Below are 20,208 nucleotides of genomic sequence, written 5' to 3' on the forward strand. Positions count from 1 at the left end.
GGGGGTAACAACAGTCAATATTTATTTATTATTTATTTATTTTATTTTATTTTTTCTTATAAAATAAAAGTGAGCTTTTGTTTTTGTTTTTTTCCATATACAACAACCTATCTGGATTCGATAAGAGAATCGATAAGGAATCGGTTCGATTCGGGATTCGATGATGGGCTCGAACTCGATAATTTCTTATCAAACATCATCCCTACCTAGGGATAGTTTAATTGGCAACACTAAATTGTCCCTAGTGTGTGAATGTGAGTGTGAATGTTGTCTGTTTGTCTGTGCTGGCCCTGCGATGAGGTGGCGACTTGTCCAGGGTGTACCCCGCCTTCCACCCGAATGCAGCTGAGATAGGCTCCAGCACCCCCGCAACCCCAAAATGGACAAGCGGTAGAAAATGGATGGGATGGATAGTACTGCAGTACTTTATTAGTGCCGTTATATCGTCCAACCCTACTCCACGCACAAATCCATTTTTGTCTAAAACGGTGTCCACAGCTCTTCCTGTAATCCATGCTGCTTCTGCCACGTTTGCCACAAACTACTGGTAGTACAAAGATTCCCTCCAGACTCCGACTCCTTGCTTCGGATAAGGTTTTGAGTTCTTTCCAGTGGTCAACAAACTGGGACAGTCTCTGCTGGTCCTCCTCTGGGCCAAATGTGTTGTCATCAAGAGTTTCTTTCCAGTGTCCGGCACCGACTTTATGGTTGGCTTGTGGGCTCCCAGCTCAGCTTAAAAGCCGTTTATCTCTTCCTGAGGTTCTGTGCTCCAATCATGTCACGTCTATAATCCTCTAAATTTACGACCGACTCTTTCTCCTTGATCCAAGACTCTCCCTTTTCTAGGTCTCTGAAGAATTGATGCTGGGGTTGAGACTCATTGAGCTTCGCATTTTGATGAAACAGCCATTGTCTGTGTTGCACTTGTCCTTCACTTGATGGGGATTTGAGCCTCTGCAGCTTCCTCTTTACCTGCTCAGTGGCCTAGTGGTTAGAGTGTCCGCCCTGAGATCGGTAGGTCGTGGGTTCAAACCCCGTTCGAGTCTTACCAAAGACTATAAAAATGGGACCCATTACCTCCCTGCTTGGCACTCAGCATCAAGGATTGGAATTGGGGGTTAAATCACCAAAAATGATTCCCCCTCACCTCCCAGGGGGTGATCAAGGGTGATGGGTCAAATGCAGAGAATAATTTCGCCACACCTAGTGTGTGTGTGACAATCATGGGTACTTTAACTTTTTAACTTTTAACTTTTAGAATGATATACACCGTGGTGAGGTACATACCACACCCTACAATCACAATGGTCTTGCTGGTCAGCTGTTGTCAAGCATTCCAGACATGAATGAGACATAATCAATACAGAACGATGGGTCTTTATTAGGTCTTTCTTTTTAACTTGTTCTTGAGGTTGCATTGTCTTAAAGGCCTACTGAAATGAAATGTTCTTATTTAAACGGGGATAGCAGGTCCGTTCTATGTGTCATACTTGATCATTTCGCGATATTGCCATATTTTTGCTGAAAGGATTTAGTAGAGAACATCGACGATAAAGTTCTCAACTTTTGGTCGCTGATAAAAAAGCCTTGCCTGTACCGGAAGTAGCGTGACGTCACAGGTTGTGGAGCGCCTCACATCTGCACATTGTTTACAATCATGGCCACCAGCAGCGAGAGCGATTCGGACCGAGAAAGCGACAATTACCCCATTAATTTGAGCGAGGATGAAAGATTTGTGGATGAGGAAAGTGAGAGTGAAGGATTAGAGGGCAGTGGAAGCGATTCAGATAGGGAAGATGCTGTGAGAGGCGGGTGGGACTTGATATTCAGCTGGGAATGACTAAAACAGTAAATAAACACAAGACATATACATACTCTATTAGCCACAACACAACCAGGCTTATATTTAATAGGCCACAAATTAATCCGCATAACAAGCACCTCCCCCCTCCCGTCCATATAACCCACCAATATAACTCAAACACCCGCACAACACACTCAATCCCACAGCCCAAAGTACCGTTCACCTCCGTAAAGTTCATACAGCACATATATTTCCCCAAAGTTACGTACGTGACATGCACATAGCGGCACGCACGTACGGGCAAGCAATCAAATGTTTGGAAGCCAAAGCTGCGTACTCACGGTAGCGCGTCTGCTATCCAAGTCAAAGTCCTCCTGGTTGTGTTGCTGCAGCCAGCCGCTAATACACCGATCCCACCTACAGCTTTCTTCTTTGCTGACTTCATTGTTCATTAAACAAATTGCAAAAGATTCACCAACACAGATGTCCAGAATACTGTGGAATTTTGAGATGAAAACAGAGCTTTTTGTATTGGATTCAATGGGGTACCAATACTTCCGTTCCAACGATTGACGTCACGCGCATACGTCATCATACATAGACGTTTTCAACCGGAAGTTTAGCGGGAAATTTAAAATTGCACTTTATAAGTTAACCCGGCCGTATTGGCATGTGTTGCAATGTTAAGATTTCATCATTGATGTATAAACTATCAGACTGCGTGGTCGGTAGTAGTGGGTTTCAGTAGGCCTTTAATGGCAATACAATATTGCAATGACTGTTGACTATTTTGGATGTCTAGACTACATCCATGAAGTGCTTATCCTCCCTAGAGAGTTCAACTTGTTTATTCTGTGCCGTTTCAGTGAAGTCCACTTTGAGCTGCCCCTCTCTAAGATCATTAAGTCTGGCCACAGAAATACGCTTTTACGATTTACAGTTAAATCTGGCCTCAAACACTAATGTGGCAATCTCCTCCAAGATGGTCTGTACAGAATATGAGCCTCTTCCTGTGGCTCTAATGCTTGAGGAACATTAGTGCCAATTAGAAGGTCAACATCTGCATTAATCTCGGGAATTTTTAATGTCTCATGGGCAGCCAATGTTCTAAGATTTCTGATATGAGGGATATTGCCTGATGAACTGGCATGCTCTGCCGCTTCCAAGTCTAATATCGGGTTTCTGTCAACTACTCTCTTCTGTCCCATTGTTCTGAGATCTATTCCTACTTTCCCTGCCTTCAGATTCAGCCTATTCATCAGCCGTTAATTACAAAACGAGGCTGTACTTCCCAGGTCCAAAAATGCGTCTGTAACAAGTATTTAATTTCCCTTCTTGGACTTGACTTGTAAAGGCAATATAAAAAGTGTTGTTAGCACTAGACTCCGGTCATTTTCTGAGCTTGTATTAGCCTAAATCCAACTTGTTTTCTTGTCTTCAGAGTTGAAATGTAGCAAAGTGGGGTGCCTCCAATTGAACACCTCACATACAAGACGCCTTCTGAACTCTTTGCCAAAACCCAAATAGCCAAAGCACACATGATTGTCTTTCAGACAATACATTTTCTCCCTGTGTGCCCTTTCCTCCAATAGAAGACACGCATCCAAGGAATGTCCAGCTGCACACAGCTGTCAGGTTTGTGCATACTTTTTTGTTACAAAGGCATTTTGTATATTTCCAAACAAAGTGATCTTCACTCGTTTCTCCACAAACTCTTTAAATGTTACTCTTCTAATACATTTCTCCATCCGTCTTTAAGTTTAAACCAGGGGTGTCAAACGTACGGCCCAAAAAGGTTTTATCCGGCCCGCGGGATGAGTTTGCTAAGTATGAAAATGAGCCGAAATTTATGAATGAAAGAAACAGCTGTTCTAAATGTGTCCACTAGAGGTCACAATAGCAATTATTTGTATCTTTGTAGAGTATGCTATATATTAGGGATGTGAATCTTTGGGTGTCCCACGACTTGATTCAATATCGATTCTTGGGGTCACGATTCGATTCAAAATCGATTTTTTTTTTTCAATTAAACACGATTCTCGATTCAAAAACGATTTTTTCCCGATTCAAAAGGATTCTCTATTTATTCAATACATAGGATTTCAGCAGGATCTACCCCAGTCTGCTGACATGCAAGCAGAGTAGTAGATGTTTGTAAAAAGCTTTAATAATTGTAAAGGACAATGTTTTATCAACTGATTGCAATAATGTTAAATTTGTTTTAACTATTAAATGAACCAAAAATATGACTTATTTTATCTTTGTGAAAATATTGGACACAGTGTGTTGTCAAGCTTATGAGATGCGATGCAAGTGTAAGCCACTGTGACACTATTGTTCATTTATTTTTATTTTTTATAAATGTCTAATGATAATGTCAATGAGGGATTTTTAATCACTGCTATGTTGAAATTATAACTAATATTGATACTGTTGTTGATAATATTCATTTTTGTTTCACTACTTTTGGTTTGTTCTGTGTCGTGTTTGTGTCTCCTCTCAATTGCTCTGTTTATTGCAGTTCTGAGTGTTGCTGGGTCGGGTTTGGTTTTGGAATTGGATTGCATTGTTATGGTATTGCTGTGTATTGTTTTGTTGGATTGATTAATTAAAAAAAAAAAATATATATATAAATAAAAATTTTTTTTTTTTTTACAAATAAATAAATCGATTTTTAAAAAATGAGAATCGATTCTGACTCGCACAACGTGAGAATCGCGATTCAAATTCGAATCGATTTTTTCCCACACCCTTACTAGATATGTAAAAAACCCCCAAAAAAAACACATGATGTTAAAGTTAAAGTTAAAGTAGGTGTGGTGAAATTTGTCCTCTGCATTTGACCCATCCCCTTTATCACCCCCTGGGAGGTGAGGGGAGCAGTGGGCAGCAGCATAGCTGCGCCCGGGACTCATTTTTGATGATTTGACCCCCAATTCCAACCCTTGATGCTGAGTGCCAAGCAGGGAGGTAATGGGTCCCATTTTTATAGTCTTTGATATGACCCGGCCGGGGTTTGAACTCACAACCTACCGATCTCAGGGCGGACACTCTAGCCACTAGGCCACTGAGTTAGTGCACCAGTCAAGGAAAATGATCCAACTACATAAATAACATCCTGTAATTGTAATTTTGATGTTATTTCTTTATCTTGATTGATTGAAAATGAACACCAATGAGTTGACTGATGAACATTATCACATAATTTATACAGAAAGTATAAATAACGACAGATAAAGATAGAATACTATTAACCGCAACATGTAAGTGTAAAAAAACCTCCAGTATGATTTGTATATTTTCAGAATGTGCTTGTTCTATTTTTAAACAAAGAAAACAATCTGAAGTTGTCTTTATTTTTAAATGATCGTGCTGTGATTTTACCAGTCTGGTCCACTTGGGAGTAGATTTTTCTCCATGTGGCCCCCGACCTAAAATGAGTTTGACACCCCTGGTATAAACGCTAGTTTCTTTACAAACATTTGCATGTTAAAAGGAACGTTTAGGTCACACAGCGAATCCTCCATAGCCTGGCAACACAAAAAAACGATATGATTGCAAAGCCTTGTAGTCTTCTGACCTCATCACTGGCCAAGAGAATACCTTCTCCAATAAGCTGACGATATTTTAAGCGTGTATAAAAATGTGCTTTTTTTTTCAACGAAAGAAACTCAACAATAGCAATTCTGTTAGGCAAGCAAACGGTTTACACCGGGGCCAAGCAAGAGGTACACAGTAAAGGGTGACTGCGGCTCCTCTTCCTCGACCCAAATGAAACTTAAAACCTGCCGTTTTATGTCTTCTGCTTGGAACACATGGTCATTTGGCACTCTCCTTGCCCCAAAATGTATCCGTCAAACACAAGAAAAGTGAACTTAACCCTTTTGAATAGTTCTTACCTCCGTTTCTTACGGTTTGTTGAGTTAGCATTGGATTGATACGTGGACACGACAAAGGAGGTATTTGATACTTAGAAGAGTTTACATGTTGTCTTTATTCCCAGAAAGACTGTGACTTAAAGTTGAATCCTGGCTTTGTAGAAACACGGAGACCAAGTCTAAGCTCATTGTGTTTTTGAAGCTGCACCAATTTCCTCAGAATTTTCAACTAACTTGAAGTGTTTTGTCCAGAGGATTAGTGGTGATTTGTAGGTTTTCATAATGTGCTTGTTCTATTTTTGGCCAAAGTAAAACAAAGAAAACAACCTGGAGTTGTCTTTATTTTTAAGTTATCATGCCATGATTTTACCATTACGGCCCACTTGGGAATAGATTTTTCTCCACGCGGCCCCTGAGCTAAAAGGAGTATGACACCCCTGTTTTAAATCTCCAAAATTCTGTTTGAGGGATGGTTTTGCTTTATTGTATCCAAATGGATTTGGCATGTATTGACAGTTTCTAATAAGATCTCTGGGTTGCCCTTTGGACTACTGTTCAAGATATTAACATATTTTCTGGACAGTAAGCCACTACTTTTTTCCTGCGCTTTGCACCTTGCGACTTATAAAACGGTGCGGCTAATTTATAGATTTTATTTTACTAACAGCCATAATGTTTTGTATTCAACAAATAGTTTTCATTGAACACTGACAGAGACACTGAAAAGGTGTGTTATTGTTTTTTGGATGAGTTTGCTCACTGCCAGTTGAAAATGCACTTCCTGTTTCTTTTCTTGAACCGGGAGTGTTCATCCGTAGCATTTCTGCTTGAAAGGATTCTTCACTCATCACCCTAAGCAATGTTTTGTAAGTTTTACAATATAACTAAAATAATTCATACTTACTCAATCGTTCCATGTGCGAAGTCTATAGGAGTGTTTTCATGCACATTTGTACGTGCTATCGTAATGTAATCAAGCTAGCGTTGTTAGCATTAGCAAATATTTTCACACAATTAGAAATGTCTGTGTTAGTATTATTAACTTAAAATGGCATTCTTTTTGTTCTTTTGTAAATTCACCGAAGTGTCACCGTGGAGTTACTGAGTCTGTTGGCGAGCTAACATCCGCAGGTGGTGGGTTCATGACGAGGACTTCTGTTTTGTTTGATCAGCCATTTTACTGCCCTCACGTGACAGGTACCATTTGGAATCAATGATGGTATGTAAATAAGCATTCTTTTTGTTCTTTTGTAAATTCACCAAAGCGTCACCGTGGAGTTACTGAGTCCGTTCAGCTGATTGGAGAGCTAGCTTCCGCAGCTCGTGGGTCCATGACGAGGACTTCTGTTTTGTTTGATCAGCCGTTTTACTGCCCTCACGTGACAGGCACCGCTTGGAATCAATTAAGGTATATAAATAAACATTTACAAAAATTTTCATACAGTATATATCTGCGGCTTATAGTCCGATGCGATTAATATGTGTAAAATATTTATTTCTTCCAAAATTTAGTGGTTGCGGCTTAAATACCGATGCACTCTATAGTCCGTAAAATAAGGTATTTACAGTCTTGAGGGTTTGGTGTTCTTTTTTCAATATTATGTTCAAAAGTTGTACAAACGCCTGAACATTTTTCTATCAAAAATTTGCGAATCTTGTTTAGGTAAAGGTAAAAAGTGATTGTTCTTCCACCAATAAAGATGTGATTTTATTTATTTATTTACAGACAGACTTAGTTTTGCCTTTCAATTTTGTTTCTTTTGTTAATATCAGAGTCCGTTCTGCAGAAAGGTCATCCCTAGAAGCACACGGCTTATGGACAGGGACGCACAGTTAAAATATACCTCATCATATGATATACAAAATACAGTACAAATCTACCCACCAAATACCCATTTCCAATTTCATTCATAAATAAAAAAGGAATCTTTAAATCCACCAAATCAGTCTCAATATCCTATCATTCAAATTTGATTAAAAGGTTGCATCTTGAAGATCTGCGATAATGTCATCCTACATACAGAGGTCAAGACCAAAATTATGCGACTAATGTGAATTCCTCAACCATGAGGGGTGTGCTAGAGCAGTGTTTTTCAACCTTTTCTGAGCCAAGGCACATTTTTTTCATTGAAAAAATCCCAAGGCACACCACCAGCAGAAAACATAAAAAAATTAAACTCAGCGGCCGATATTGACAGTAAAAAGTCGTTCTCGCAATTGTTGGATATGAATTCAAACCATAACCAACAATGCATCACTATAGCTCTTGTCTCAAAGTAGGTGTACTGTCACGACCTGTCACATCACGCCCTGACTTATTTTGATTTTTTGGGTGTTTTCCTGTGTGTAGTGTTTTAGTTCTAGTCTTGCATTCCTATTTTGGTGTTGATTGTCATGGCTTGTACAAATGTACTTTGTGGACGCCGTCTGCTCCACACACAGTAAGTCTTTGCTGTCGTCCAGCATTCTGTTTTTGTTTACTTTGCAGCCAGTTCAGTTTTAGCTTCGTTTTGCTTCAATGCCTTTTCTTAGCGGCACTCGCCTTTTGTTTATTTTTGGTTTAAGCGTTAGATACCTTTTTACCTGCAAACCGTCGTCGTTCTCAACATCTACAAAGCAACAAAGCTACCTGCTGCCACCTACTGATATGGAAGAGTATTACACGGTTACTCTGCTGAGCTCTAGACAGTACAGACACTCAACAACGGCACATTTGCGGATTATAATTACTGGTTTGCAAAAAATATTTTTAACCCAATTAGGTGAAATTACATAATATCCCACGGCACACCAGACTGTATCTCACGGCACACCGTGACACAGTGGTTGAAAAACACTGTGCTAGATATACTAAGCATAGCGTCGCAATAGATTTAGCCTAAAACGCCTTTTAAAAATGTTTAAAGAATGTGATTCTTTTATAGAGCTATCGATCTCATTCCAGATCATCGGGCCTCTACAGGCTATAAAGTTAAAGTACCAATGATGGTCACACACACACACTAGGTGTGGTGAAATTAACCTTTGATCACCCCCTGGGAGGTGAGGGGAGCAGTGAGCAGCAGCAGTGGCCGCGCCCGGTAATAATTTTTGGTGATTTAACCCCCAATTCCAACCCTTGATGCTGAGTGCCAAGCAGGGAGGTAATGGGTCCCATTTTTATAGTCTTTGGTATGACTCAGCCGGGGTTTGAAGTCACGACCTACCGATCTCAGGGCGGACACTCTAACCACAAGGCCACCGAGCAGGTTATTCATCCTTAAATTTCGTGAAATGCCTGTAGTGTTGTCATTCATGGCCACTTCCACACATGATGCAATCTGTGGCATCACATTACTAAAGCTTGTACACTTTAGATGACAATTATTCCCTCTTAATAAAGGTTTGCCTTTCCAAAACTGTAATCGTTGATCCGAGCTGTTAAGAGTACTAGGTGCAGTTGGCACAAGATTGCTCCTCAACTCCTTCACCCTAACGCCAACATGGTTTAAACACAAGACAATGTCCACAGGACCTCTCAAAGATGTATGTCTTGTGTACATTGGAACTTTTTCTTTTTGTGTGTTATGCTTTTATGTATGACAATATTTATATTTTAGTGCTCTCTGTTGCCTGTGTTGGTGAGCCAAAGACAATTTTCCACCTTGGTGGACAAAGATGTATTCTAATAGACTCAGCATCAGAATTTAATAATGTTTTTGGTAACATTTTAGTATGGGGAACATATTCACCATTAGTTAGTTTGTTTATTAAAGTAACTAGGGGGACACTAGGGGAACATATAAGGGTTAGGGTTAGGGTTACTAATAATCAATAATTCTGAGGTTATTAAGGGAAGACTCTTAGTTAATGGCTTACTGCTTGTATAATAAGGCCATGCAGAATAAGGCATTAATAAGTACTTAACAATGACTAATAAAGAGCCAATATGTTACTCATTTGCATGTTAATAAGCAACTAATTGATGGTGAATATGTTCCCCATACTAAAGTGTTACCTATGTTTCTTATTGCAAGTTTGTCCTTAAAGTTAGAGTTATTTGGACACTAGGGGAACATATAAGGGTTAGGGTTAGGGTTACTAATAAGCAATAATTCTGAGGTTATTAAGGGAAGACTCTTAGTTAATGGCTTACTGGTTGTATCATAAGGCCATGCAGAATAAGGCATTAATAAGTACTTAATAATGACTAATTAAGAGCCAATATGTTACTTATTTGCATGTTAATAAGCAACTAATTAATGGTGAATATGTCTTCCCCATACTAAAGTGTTACCTTGTTTTTCTTTTAATTTTCTATTATGAATTCACGCATCAGATTTAGCAGAAATACACGACACACAGCCAGGGATCCTTCTGCAGTTCTTAACACATGTACTTTTTTTTGCCTTAGAAGCAATCTATCCGTGTCCAAGGTCCAGCTCTTCCCTCGTCCTCCTTAAAAGCTCCCGTACTGGTCTAAACTAGCATGTTTCCCCTTTGGTCGCTTTTGTCATAACCAGAATAGCAGCTGCTTCAGCCTCAGCTTTAATTCTTGCTGTTAAAGTAGAGGATCTACTTACTAATCAGCTTTGTTTCTTTGACTTTCTGGATGTTCAATTTATTTCATTCTAGTACTTTTATTTAACCGCTAGGAACTTCCGGTTTGAAGCAAAATCAGTTCACAGACACAACATCCATTAAACGCCCAAACATTAGACATAAAACATGCAACAGATCTGTTGGAAGCTAAAATGTCAACAATTTGAGTCTATATTGCTAAAATACCATGAGTTAATAATATGACAAATGCACAGTTAATCCATAAAAGATTAACTAAAATGCTAAGAATGATTGCTTTCCATGAGTCTGATTGAGGTGGGTACATAGTTACTTCTTGGTTGTGAATGTAATTGACCTGTTATGTACAGAACCCCTTCAATTACATTATAAAGTACCACTGATAGTCACAAACACACACACTAGGTGTGGTGAAATTACTCTCTGCATTTGACCCATCCCCTTGTTCCATCCCCTGCGAGGTGAAGGGAGCAATGAGCAGCAGCGGTGGCCACGCTTGGGAATCATTTTTGGTGATTTAACCCTCAATTCCAACCCTTGATGCTGAGTGCCAAGCAGGGAGGTGATGGGTCCCATTTTTATAGTCTTTGGTATGACTCGGTCGGGGTTTGAACTCGTGACCTAACGACCTGAGGGCGGACACTCTAACCACAAGGCCACCGAGCAGGTTATTCATCCTTAAATTCCGTGAAATGCCTGTAGTGTTGTCATTCATGGCCACTTCCACACATGATGCAATCTGTGGCAGCTTGCACTTTTTTGACCAGTCTGCAAAATCCGTTTCTTAGCATCTTCCACAAAAAAGCGGTTTTGTGTTGATGGACACTGTCAACCCAAACATTGTGTTTTCTCCTCTTCATCTCCAGGAAGCATAGAAACCACAACATTATGCAAACGACTTGCTTCTTAAAAACCGACTAAATATATTTTCCAGACCTAACTTATTTTTCCAACATCAGCAGCATTTTCCATCTGCTCCTTCATTCCTCCTATTGCTCCTTTTAATCTTCTTCTTTATATATCAATGATGAAATCTTAACATTGCAACACATGCCAATACGGCCGGGTTAGATTAGTAAAGTGCAATTTTAAATTTCCCGCGAAATACCCTGCTGAAAACGTCTCGGTATGATGACGTTTGCGCGTGACGTCACGGATTGTAGCGGACATTTTGGGACATCGTTGTGGCCAGCTATTAAGTCGTCTGTTTTCATTGCAAATTTCCACAGTATTCTGGACATCTGTGTTGGTGAATCTTTTGCAATTTGTTTAATGAACAATGGAGATAGCAAAGAAGAAATCTGTAGGTGGGAAGCGGTGTTTTAGCGGCCGGCTGCAGCAACACAAACACGTAGCGGCTACGTCGTAGCCGGTGTTTCATTGTTTACATTCCCGAACGATGACAGTCAAGCTTTACCATTGGCCTGTGGGGAACTGGGACAACAGAGACTCTTACCAGGAGGACTTTGAGTTGGATACGCGGTACCGTGAGTACGCAGCTGCGGCTTCCAAACATTTGATCGCTTGCCCGTACGTGCGTGCCGCTATGTGCATGTCACGTACGTAACTTTGGGGAAATATACACTACCGTTCAAAAGTTTGGGGTCACCCAAACAATTTTGTGGCATAGACTTCATTTCTAAGAACAAGAATAGACTGTCGAGTTTCAGATGAAAGTTCTCTTTTTCTGGCCATTTTGAGCGTTTAATTGACCCCACAAATGTGATGCTCCAGAAACTCAATCTGCTCAAAGGAAGGTCAGTTTTGTAGCTTCTGTAACGAGCTAAACTGTTTTCAGATGTGTGAACATGATTGCACAAGGGTTTTCTAATCATCAATTAGCCTTCTGAGCCAATGAGCAAACACATTGTACCATTAGAACACTGGAGTGATAGTTGCTGGAAATGGGCCTCTATACACCTATGTAGATATTGCACCAAAAACCAGACATTTGCAGCTAGAATAGTCATTTACCACATTAGCAATGTGGTAAATAGAGTGTATTTCTTTAAAGGCCTACTGAAAGCCACTACTACCGACCACGCAGTCTGATAGTTTATATATCAATGATGAAATCGTAACATTGCAACACATGCCAATACAGCCGGGTTAACTTATAAAGTGACATTTTAAAATTCCCGGGAAATATCCGGCTGAAACGTCGCGGTATGATGACGTATGCGCGTGACGAAGTCCGAGTAACGGAAGTTATGGTACCCCGTAGAATCCTATACAAAAAGCTCTGTTTTCATTTCATAATTCCACAGTATTCTGGACATCTTTTGCAATTTTTTTAATGAACAATGAAGGCTGCAAAGAAGACAGTTGTAGGTGGGATCAGTGTATTAGCAGCGGACTACAGCAACACAACCAGGAGGACTTTGTTGGAGCGCTAGCCGCGCTAGCCGCCGACTTCACCTTGACTTCCCACGTCTCCGGGCCGCCAAACGTATCGGGTGAAGTCCTTCGTCCTTCTGCCGATCGCTGGAACGCAGGTGAGCACGGGTGTTGATGAGCAGATGAGGGCTGGCTGGCGTAGGTGGAGAGCTAATGTTTTTAGCATAGCTCTGTGCAGTGCGGTTGCTAAGTTAGCTTCAATGGCGTCGTTAGCACAGCATTGTTAACCTTCGCCAGCCTGGAAAGCATTAACCGTGTATTTATATGTCCACGGTTTAATAGTATTGTTGATTTTCTATCTATCCTTCCAGTCAGGGGTTTATTTCTTTTGTTTCTATATGCAGTTAAAGCAAGATGCTATCACGTTAGCTCGTAGCTAAAGCATTTCGCCGATGTATTGTCGTGGAGATAAAAGGCACTGAATGTCCATTTCGCGTTCTCGACTCTCATTTTCAAGAGGATATAGTATCCAAGGTGGTTTAAAATACAAATCTGTGATCTACAATAGAAAAAGGAGAGTGTGGAATCCAATGAGCCAGCTTGTACCTAAGTTACGGTCAGAGCGAAAAAAGATACGTCCATCGCTGCCTCTCAAGTCATTCACTGTAACGTTCCTCATCTACGAATGTTTCATCTTCGCTCAAATTAATGGGGTAATCATCACTTTCTCGGTCCGAATCTCTCTCGCTCCATTGTAAACAATGGGGAATTGTGAGGAATCCTAGCTCCTGCGACGTCATGCTACTTCCGGTACAGGCAAGGCTTTTTTTTATCAGCGAGCAAAAGTTGCGAACTTTATCGTCGATTTTCTCTACTAAATCCTTTCAGCAAAAATATGGCAATATCGCGAAATGATCAAGTATGACACATAGAATGGATCTGCTATTCCCGTTTAAATAAAAAAAAATCATTTCAGTAAGCCTTTAAAGTTAAGACTAGTTTAAAGTTATCTTCATTGAAAAGTACAGTGCTTTACCTTAAAAAATAAGGACATTTCAATGTGACCCCAAACTTTTGAATGGTAGTGTATGTGCTGTATGAACTTTGCGGAGGTGAACGGTACTTTGGGCTGTGGGATTGAGTGTGTGTTTGATTTGTATTGGTGGGTTATATGGACGGGAGGGGGGAGGTGTTTGTTATGCGGGATTAATTTGTGGCATATTAAATATAAGCCTGGTTGTGTTGTGGCTAATAGAGTATATATATGTCTTGTGATTATTTACTGTTTTAGTCATTCCCAGCTGAATATCAGGTTCCACCTGCCTCTCACAGCATCTTCCCTATCTGAATCGCTTCCACTGCCCTCTAGTCCTTCACTCTCACTTTCCTCATCCACGAATCTTTCATCCTCGCTCAAATTAATGGGGAAATCGTCGCTTTCTCGGTCTGAATCGCTCTCGCTGCTTGTGGCCATGATTGTAAACAATGTGCAGATGTGAGGTGCTCCACAACCTGAGACGTCACGCTACTTCCGGTACAGGCAAGGCTTTTTTATCAGCGACCAAAAGTTGCGAACTTTATCGTCGATGTTCTCTACTAAATCCTTTCAGCAAAAATATGGCAATATCGCGAAATGATCAAGTATGACACATAGAATGGATCTGCTATCCCCGTTTAAATAAGAAAATCTAATTTCAGTAGGCCTTTAACAGTGAGTTTTGTTTGTTTGTCTTTTCTCCTTCATTTGCAATTGCAACACCTGAATTGGTATCATTCCACTCCATTTTCACTCACAACAACCTCCAAAAATACCCAAACCCACATCCATCCATCCATCCATTTTCTACCGCTTATCTCTTTCGGGGTCGCGGGGGATGCTGGAGCCTATCTCAGCTACAATTGGGCGGAAGGCGGGGTACACCCTGGACAAGTCGCCACCTCATCGCAGGGCCAACACAGATAGACGCACTTAAAACAGCGTGTGGAGGACCTCTTCCCTCCGGGTTCCTTGGACCACCAATGAGAGACATGACTGGAGCAGTTTTGTCACTTTGTTTATTATTTCAATAAACCTCAGTGCAGGTCGGGTCGCTTTTCAGCTCTTCCTCTTCCAACTGCTCGCTCCTCCGGTCGCTTTTCAGCCATCCCCGGCGTCGTCTGTGTCTCGCTCTTTGTCGTGTTCGCTCGTCATGCACCACTGGCTTTCCAGCTCCTTCTGCCCCTCCTGCCTCTCCTGCTGCCCTTTTACACGCTGAGAGGTGATTACAGAATTGCGCCAGGTGGGCCATCTATGCACCTGACGCTCCTCTCGGAGCCGGAGCCGGCGTGCCCCGCCTCGCTGCAGATCCGCCGGCCACGCCTCCTCACACAGCGTTTTATAATTGTCTTTTTTTTTTCCTTTTTAACGAGGTGTGTTTCGTTACTTTTCTTATTCCTCCAAAACTTCTAACGGGAGATAACCAAACTCACCCTCGTCTTCCGTGCATACCAGCAGTGGGAAATGATGTGCCTGAATACCAATAGTGTGGCACCAGACTACAGACAAAACATAAGCACCATTTCAACCCCAACCTACACCGCCTTGGCCATTGCGGTGCTCCACGCCATCGTCTGCTGAGTTGAGGAGGGCAGCACGACCAGAGACCGGAACAGACCCAACAAAGCAATCAGGAGAGCCAACGCCATCATAGGCTGCCCACTAGCTCTCGGCCAATATCCAGTCTGCGCGGATGATTGAGAATCCGGGAGACCGAAGTGACCGATCCACATCTTCTCCAGTCTCTCCCTGCAAACTCCAGCGTAGCAGAGAGCCAGTTCAGTTCAGTTCAGTTCAGTTTCAGTTTATTTCGAACATACATACGTTTACAATATAATACATCACAAAATTCCAGTTGTTTCATTACAGCACGTCCGAAAAGGAGTAGGAAGAAGCAGAGCTTATTTAATCCTACACCTTTTCATACCATAGCAATTTTATCCAAGTTCCTTGTTCTCTGTAACAGAACAGTGAGCAAATAAATAATAAATAAATAATATACCATAGTAAGTAAACAAACATTAAATACATAAATAATCTTTATCTCAAAAGAAAAAAAAAAGGGTTCAAGATGTTCATCATAATTCTTGTTCTGTGTACTTTGTGAACACAGTCTCTTACCCTAAATCATATTGGTGCTTTGTTTGATTTCTTTGGTTAATCCATTCCATATTTTAATTCCACATACAGATATGTTAAAGGTTTTAAGTGTTGTACGAGCATACAAATGTTTTAAATTATATTTTCCTCTAAGGTTATATTTCTCCTCTTTTGTTGAGAAGAATTGTTGTACATTCTTGGGTAGCTGGTTATAGTTTGCAAGTGCACCAAATCGTTGAATTTCAATATTTGTGATTCAATAAATAAAGGGTTTTTATGTTCTCTATATCCAACATTATGTTTTTGTCAGAATAATTGTATCTAAGTTTTCACAAAACTTTGTGTTTCCATGAGTTCCCGGCGAGAGGACAAAATCCGTCTTTGATCTTACCAAGCAAAAGGCTTGTAAAACTCCACTGTGTAGGATGGGAAGCGACATGAAGGTGTCAGTTTCTTTGATCTATTGTTATCCACAGGAAGATCTTGTCTTCACCCGAGATCTACAAAGCGGAGAGGAAGCAGGACCTGACGCAAGCTCCAGGCATCTTTTCTTTGAACTGTTTTGTGACCAAGGGCGACGATTGTTTACGACCCCCTCTCCCCTTAAAAACAGCTGTTGCTTTGTAATCAGGGAAAGTCCAAATAAAAGAGGAAGTGTGCAATCCTGTCGTGAGAGCGTGGTGGAAAACTGTGCAGAGAGTACAGCCCAGACGTTTCTCCTCAATGAGCTAAATTGAATTTTGTCTCTGTATAATTCCTTGCTTCATGTCTGTTTAATATATGTCATCGGTGTTTGAACCTGACAGTTTTATTATTATTATTGTAACACAGTTAGTGAATGAAGCGCATATTCATAATTATTTCCCCATATTTCTACACAATAACTCGGATTGGTAGTGTCTGTGATATGAGAGCCCATTATCGAGCATCTGTAGTCGCATTAGGTTATGTGTTCACTTTGTATGCAGCAAAGCGAAAATGTTGTCTTTCCTAAGGTAATACTGCTTCATTCCAGTTGGCGGTGTCAGGGAGATGTTACATTATTATTGTGGTTTGCAGTGTTGTACAAATGCACTGCATCACACTGACAATGCACGGCATCAAACAGTAACATGAAAACCTCTCTGACAGTGTCAATTAGAGCTGAGCTTAGGGTTGTACGGTATACCGCTATTAGTATAGTACCGCAATACTAATGAATCATTTTCGGTACTATACCGCCTCTGAAAAGTACCGGTCCACCACCCCCTGTGCCCCCGTCGTTGTGTCATTGCTGGTTTACGAGCAGACGAGCATGTTCGGCAGTGCACAATCACGGAGTACTTACAAGCAGACAGTGTGTAGACAGAAAAGGGTAGAACGGACGCATTTTGGCTTAAAAACTAACGATAAAGGTGAAGTTATAACACTGAAACGCCCACCGGCAGAGGTGCTTTTAGACATGGCTAGCTAGCTAGCGGCAAACGTCCATTCACAGTCGGCAGTGTTTTAGTTACTTCTAAATCACTAATCCTCGCCTCCATGGCGACAAATAAAGTAAGTTTCTTACAAGTATCATCCCTGCAGGACGAGGAATAGCTAAACATGCTTCACTACACACCGTAGCTCACCGGCGTCAAAATGTAAACAAACGCCATTGGTGGATCTACACCTAACATCCATTGTAATGATACCAAGTACAGGAACATATCGAGTCGATACTACTATAATTTTGTCGATCTCCTCAACATCTTCTTTCGTTTTTTAAAATTGTTATATTATGTTTATAAACTCAGGAAATATGTCCCTGGACACATGAGGACTTTGAATATGACCAATGTATGATCCTGTAACTACTTGGTATCGGATTGATACCCACATTTGTGGTATCATCCAAAAGTAATGTAAATTATCCAAATAACAGAAGAATAAGTGATAATTACATTTTAACATAAGTGTAAATAGAACATGTTAAAAGAGAAGGTAAGCAGATACTAACAGTAAATGAACAAGTAGATTAATCATTAATTTTCTACCACTTGTCCTTAATAATGTTGACAAAATAATAGAATGATGAATGACACACTATGTTACTGCATATGTCAGCAAACTAAATTAGGAGCCTTTGTTTGCTTACCTACTACTAAAAGAAAAGTTGTCTTGTATGCTCGCTACTTTATTTAAGGACAAACTTGCAATAATAAACATATGTTTAATGTACCTTAAGATTTTTTTGTTAAAATAAAGCCAATAATGCCATTTTTTGTGGTGCCCTTTATTTAGAAAAGTATCGAAAAGTACCGAAAAGTATCGAAATAGTTTTGGTACCGGTACCAAAATATTGGTATCGGGACAACACTAGCTGAGCTGTATTATAAATAAATGATAAATGGGTTATACTTGTATAGCGCTTTTCTACCTTCAAGGTACTCAAAGCGCTTTGACAGTATTTCCACATTCACCCATTCACACACACATTCACACACTGATGGCGGTATTGTTTTTTTTTGATATCGTAATGTCAGACTGGACCACAAACATGATGCTTGTCTTCTTCATCGCCCTCATTGCTCCATCAACCACAGGAGGCCTGCATCCATTCAACAGTCTTTGGAGACGTGTGATGTCATCTCTAAAGAGTGAAAAGTATGCGCCCGTGTGTGTGTGTGTGTGTGTGTGTGTGTGTTTGAGTTTGCGGGGGTTCACACATGTCAAGAACCACATGAGCAGAACTAAGAAGAGCGCCACTTCTCTAGTTGATGCCATTATGAGGTCAATGATGAGGGGGCGGCGGTCGCAAGAACATCAAGACTGTCGCTAAAATCTTTTCCAGATGACGATAAAGCAGCTCCGCATGCGATACACACACACACATACACACACACACAAACACACACATACAAACACACGAGTCACACATTGCACAAGAGTTAGTTTTATTCTAGAGAAGAAGGAAAAAAAGATGTTTGCTGTCACGCAACTTTCATAAGGCCTTCTTCCGTCACACTTTTGTTTCTCCTCTATGATGGAAGCTCAACATCAACTCAGGTTCCTCATCCCTTGTTTTGTAGTTGTTGTTAGCTACAAAATTTAGATTTTGAGGCTCCATGCTGACAGGTTGTCAAGGGCAGGGTAGAACAACAAAACAAAAACGTGGAAGTTGTACGAGTTGCAAAACCATAGTAATTCAGCTGAATCATACTAACATATCTGTTAGTATGTCTTTAAGTAGAGCGCAGATCTCCACCAAGGCCCATGCATCCATCCATCCACCTTCTTCCGCTTATCTGAGGTCAGGTCGTGGGGGCAGCAGCCTAAGCAGGGAAGCCCAGACTTCCCTCTCCCCAGCCACTCCGTCCAGCTCTTCCCGGGGGATCCCGAGGCGTTCCCAGGCCAGCCAGGAGACATAGTCTTCCCACCAAGGCCCACAAAGGCTAAATTGTTTTGTTTTTTGTGTTAATTTGAATAATTCAATATTTTATTTTATGTTATTTTTCCGTATTTTTAAAAAAAATTGTTACCTTACGTTTTACTGAATTTACCTTAAACCAATTTAAAATTGTATCTAATTTCATTTCATTTTACTCAATTTTTTCATGTATTTATTTCATACATTATATATTGCCTTACTTTAGTTTATGCTGTATTGCGTTATTGTACTATTTTATACTAACACAATTACAGTATAAAATATTGCAATGTATTTTTGTTATATTATATTTTATGTTATTATATTTATAATGTTTTGCATTTTATTAATGTGGAATTATTCTTATACTTTTTAAATTAAACTTGAATTTAATTTGATAGATGTTTTGCACTAAAACGAAAAGAAAAAGTTAAATATTCGTATTTTTGTGCAAAACAAATTTAACAAATTAAAATTATTTTATTCGATTTAATTAATTTTATATACCAGTGGCGGGCCGTGCGTTTCCCACCTAGGCCTTCAGTGATGTCCTGTGTCCAATGTCTCAAAATACCATAATTTATGTCACCACATGACCATTGCTGGAGAAATACTATACAGAAACACATTTACGCACTACTTTGCATTGAACCACCTCAACAGCGTACAAAACGGGTTATTTTCTGGCGCATTAAAAAATCAACAAGCCCGCATCAGCAACTAAAAGATATTTTATGTGGTACTGTCAAAATTAAAATGGCAAAAAACGTATTAAACGTGAAAAAATTAAGAAATAAAATATTTGAACATAAATTCTGTAGCACCCATTCGAGCTTCCGGGGTTGGCCGACATGGTCTCACAAGATGTAGTTTCTCTTTAAATATCCTTCTTGAAAATGTCCTTGCAAATATATGTGTTGTCTTGTCTAATCATAAAAGATGCAGACGAGGCGTGTTGGCTGACTTCTTAAAGTTTACTCCACAGCGTGCTCCTCAAAAACATCCCGCTGCCGGGATATGTACTTATTATATGATAAATGAATACATATATAATAAATAAATACATATAATACAATAACATAATACATATACACATACATATGCA

This window comes from Entelurus aequoreus, linkage group LG18 (genome assembly GCF_033978785.1).
Source record: "Entelurus aequoreus isolate RoL-2023_Sb linkage group LG18, RoL_Eaeq_v1.1, whole genome shotgun sequence".
NCBI classification, from domain to species: Eukaryota; Metazoa; Chordata; class Actinopteri; order Syngnathiformes; family Syngnathidae; genus Entelurus; species Entelurus aequoreus.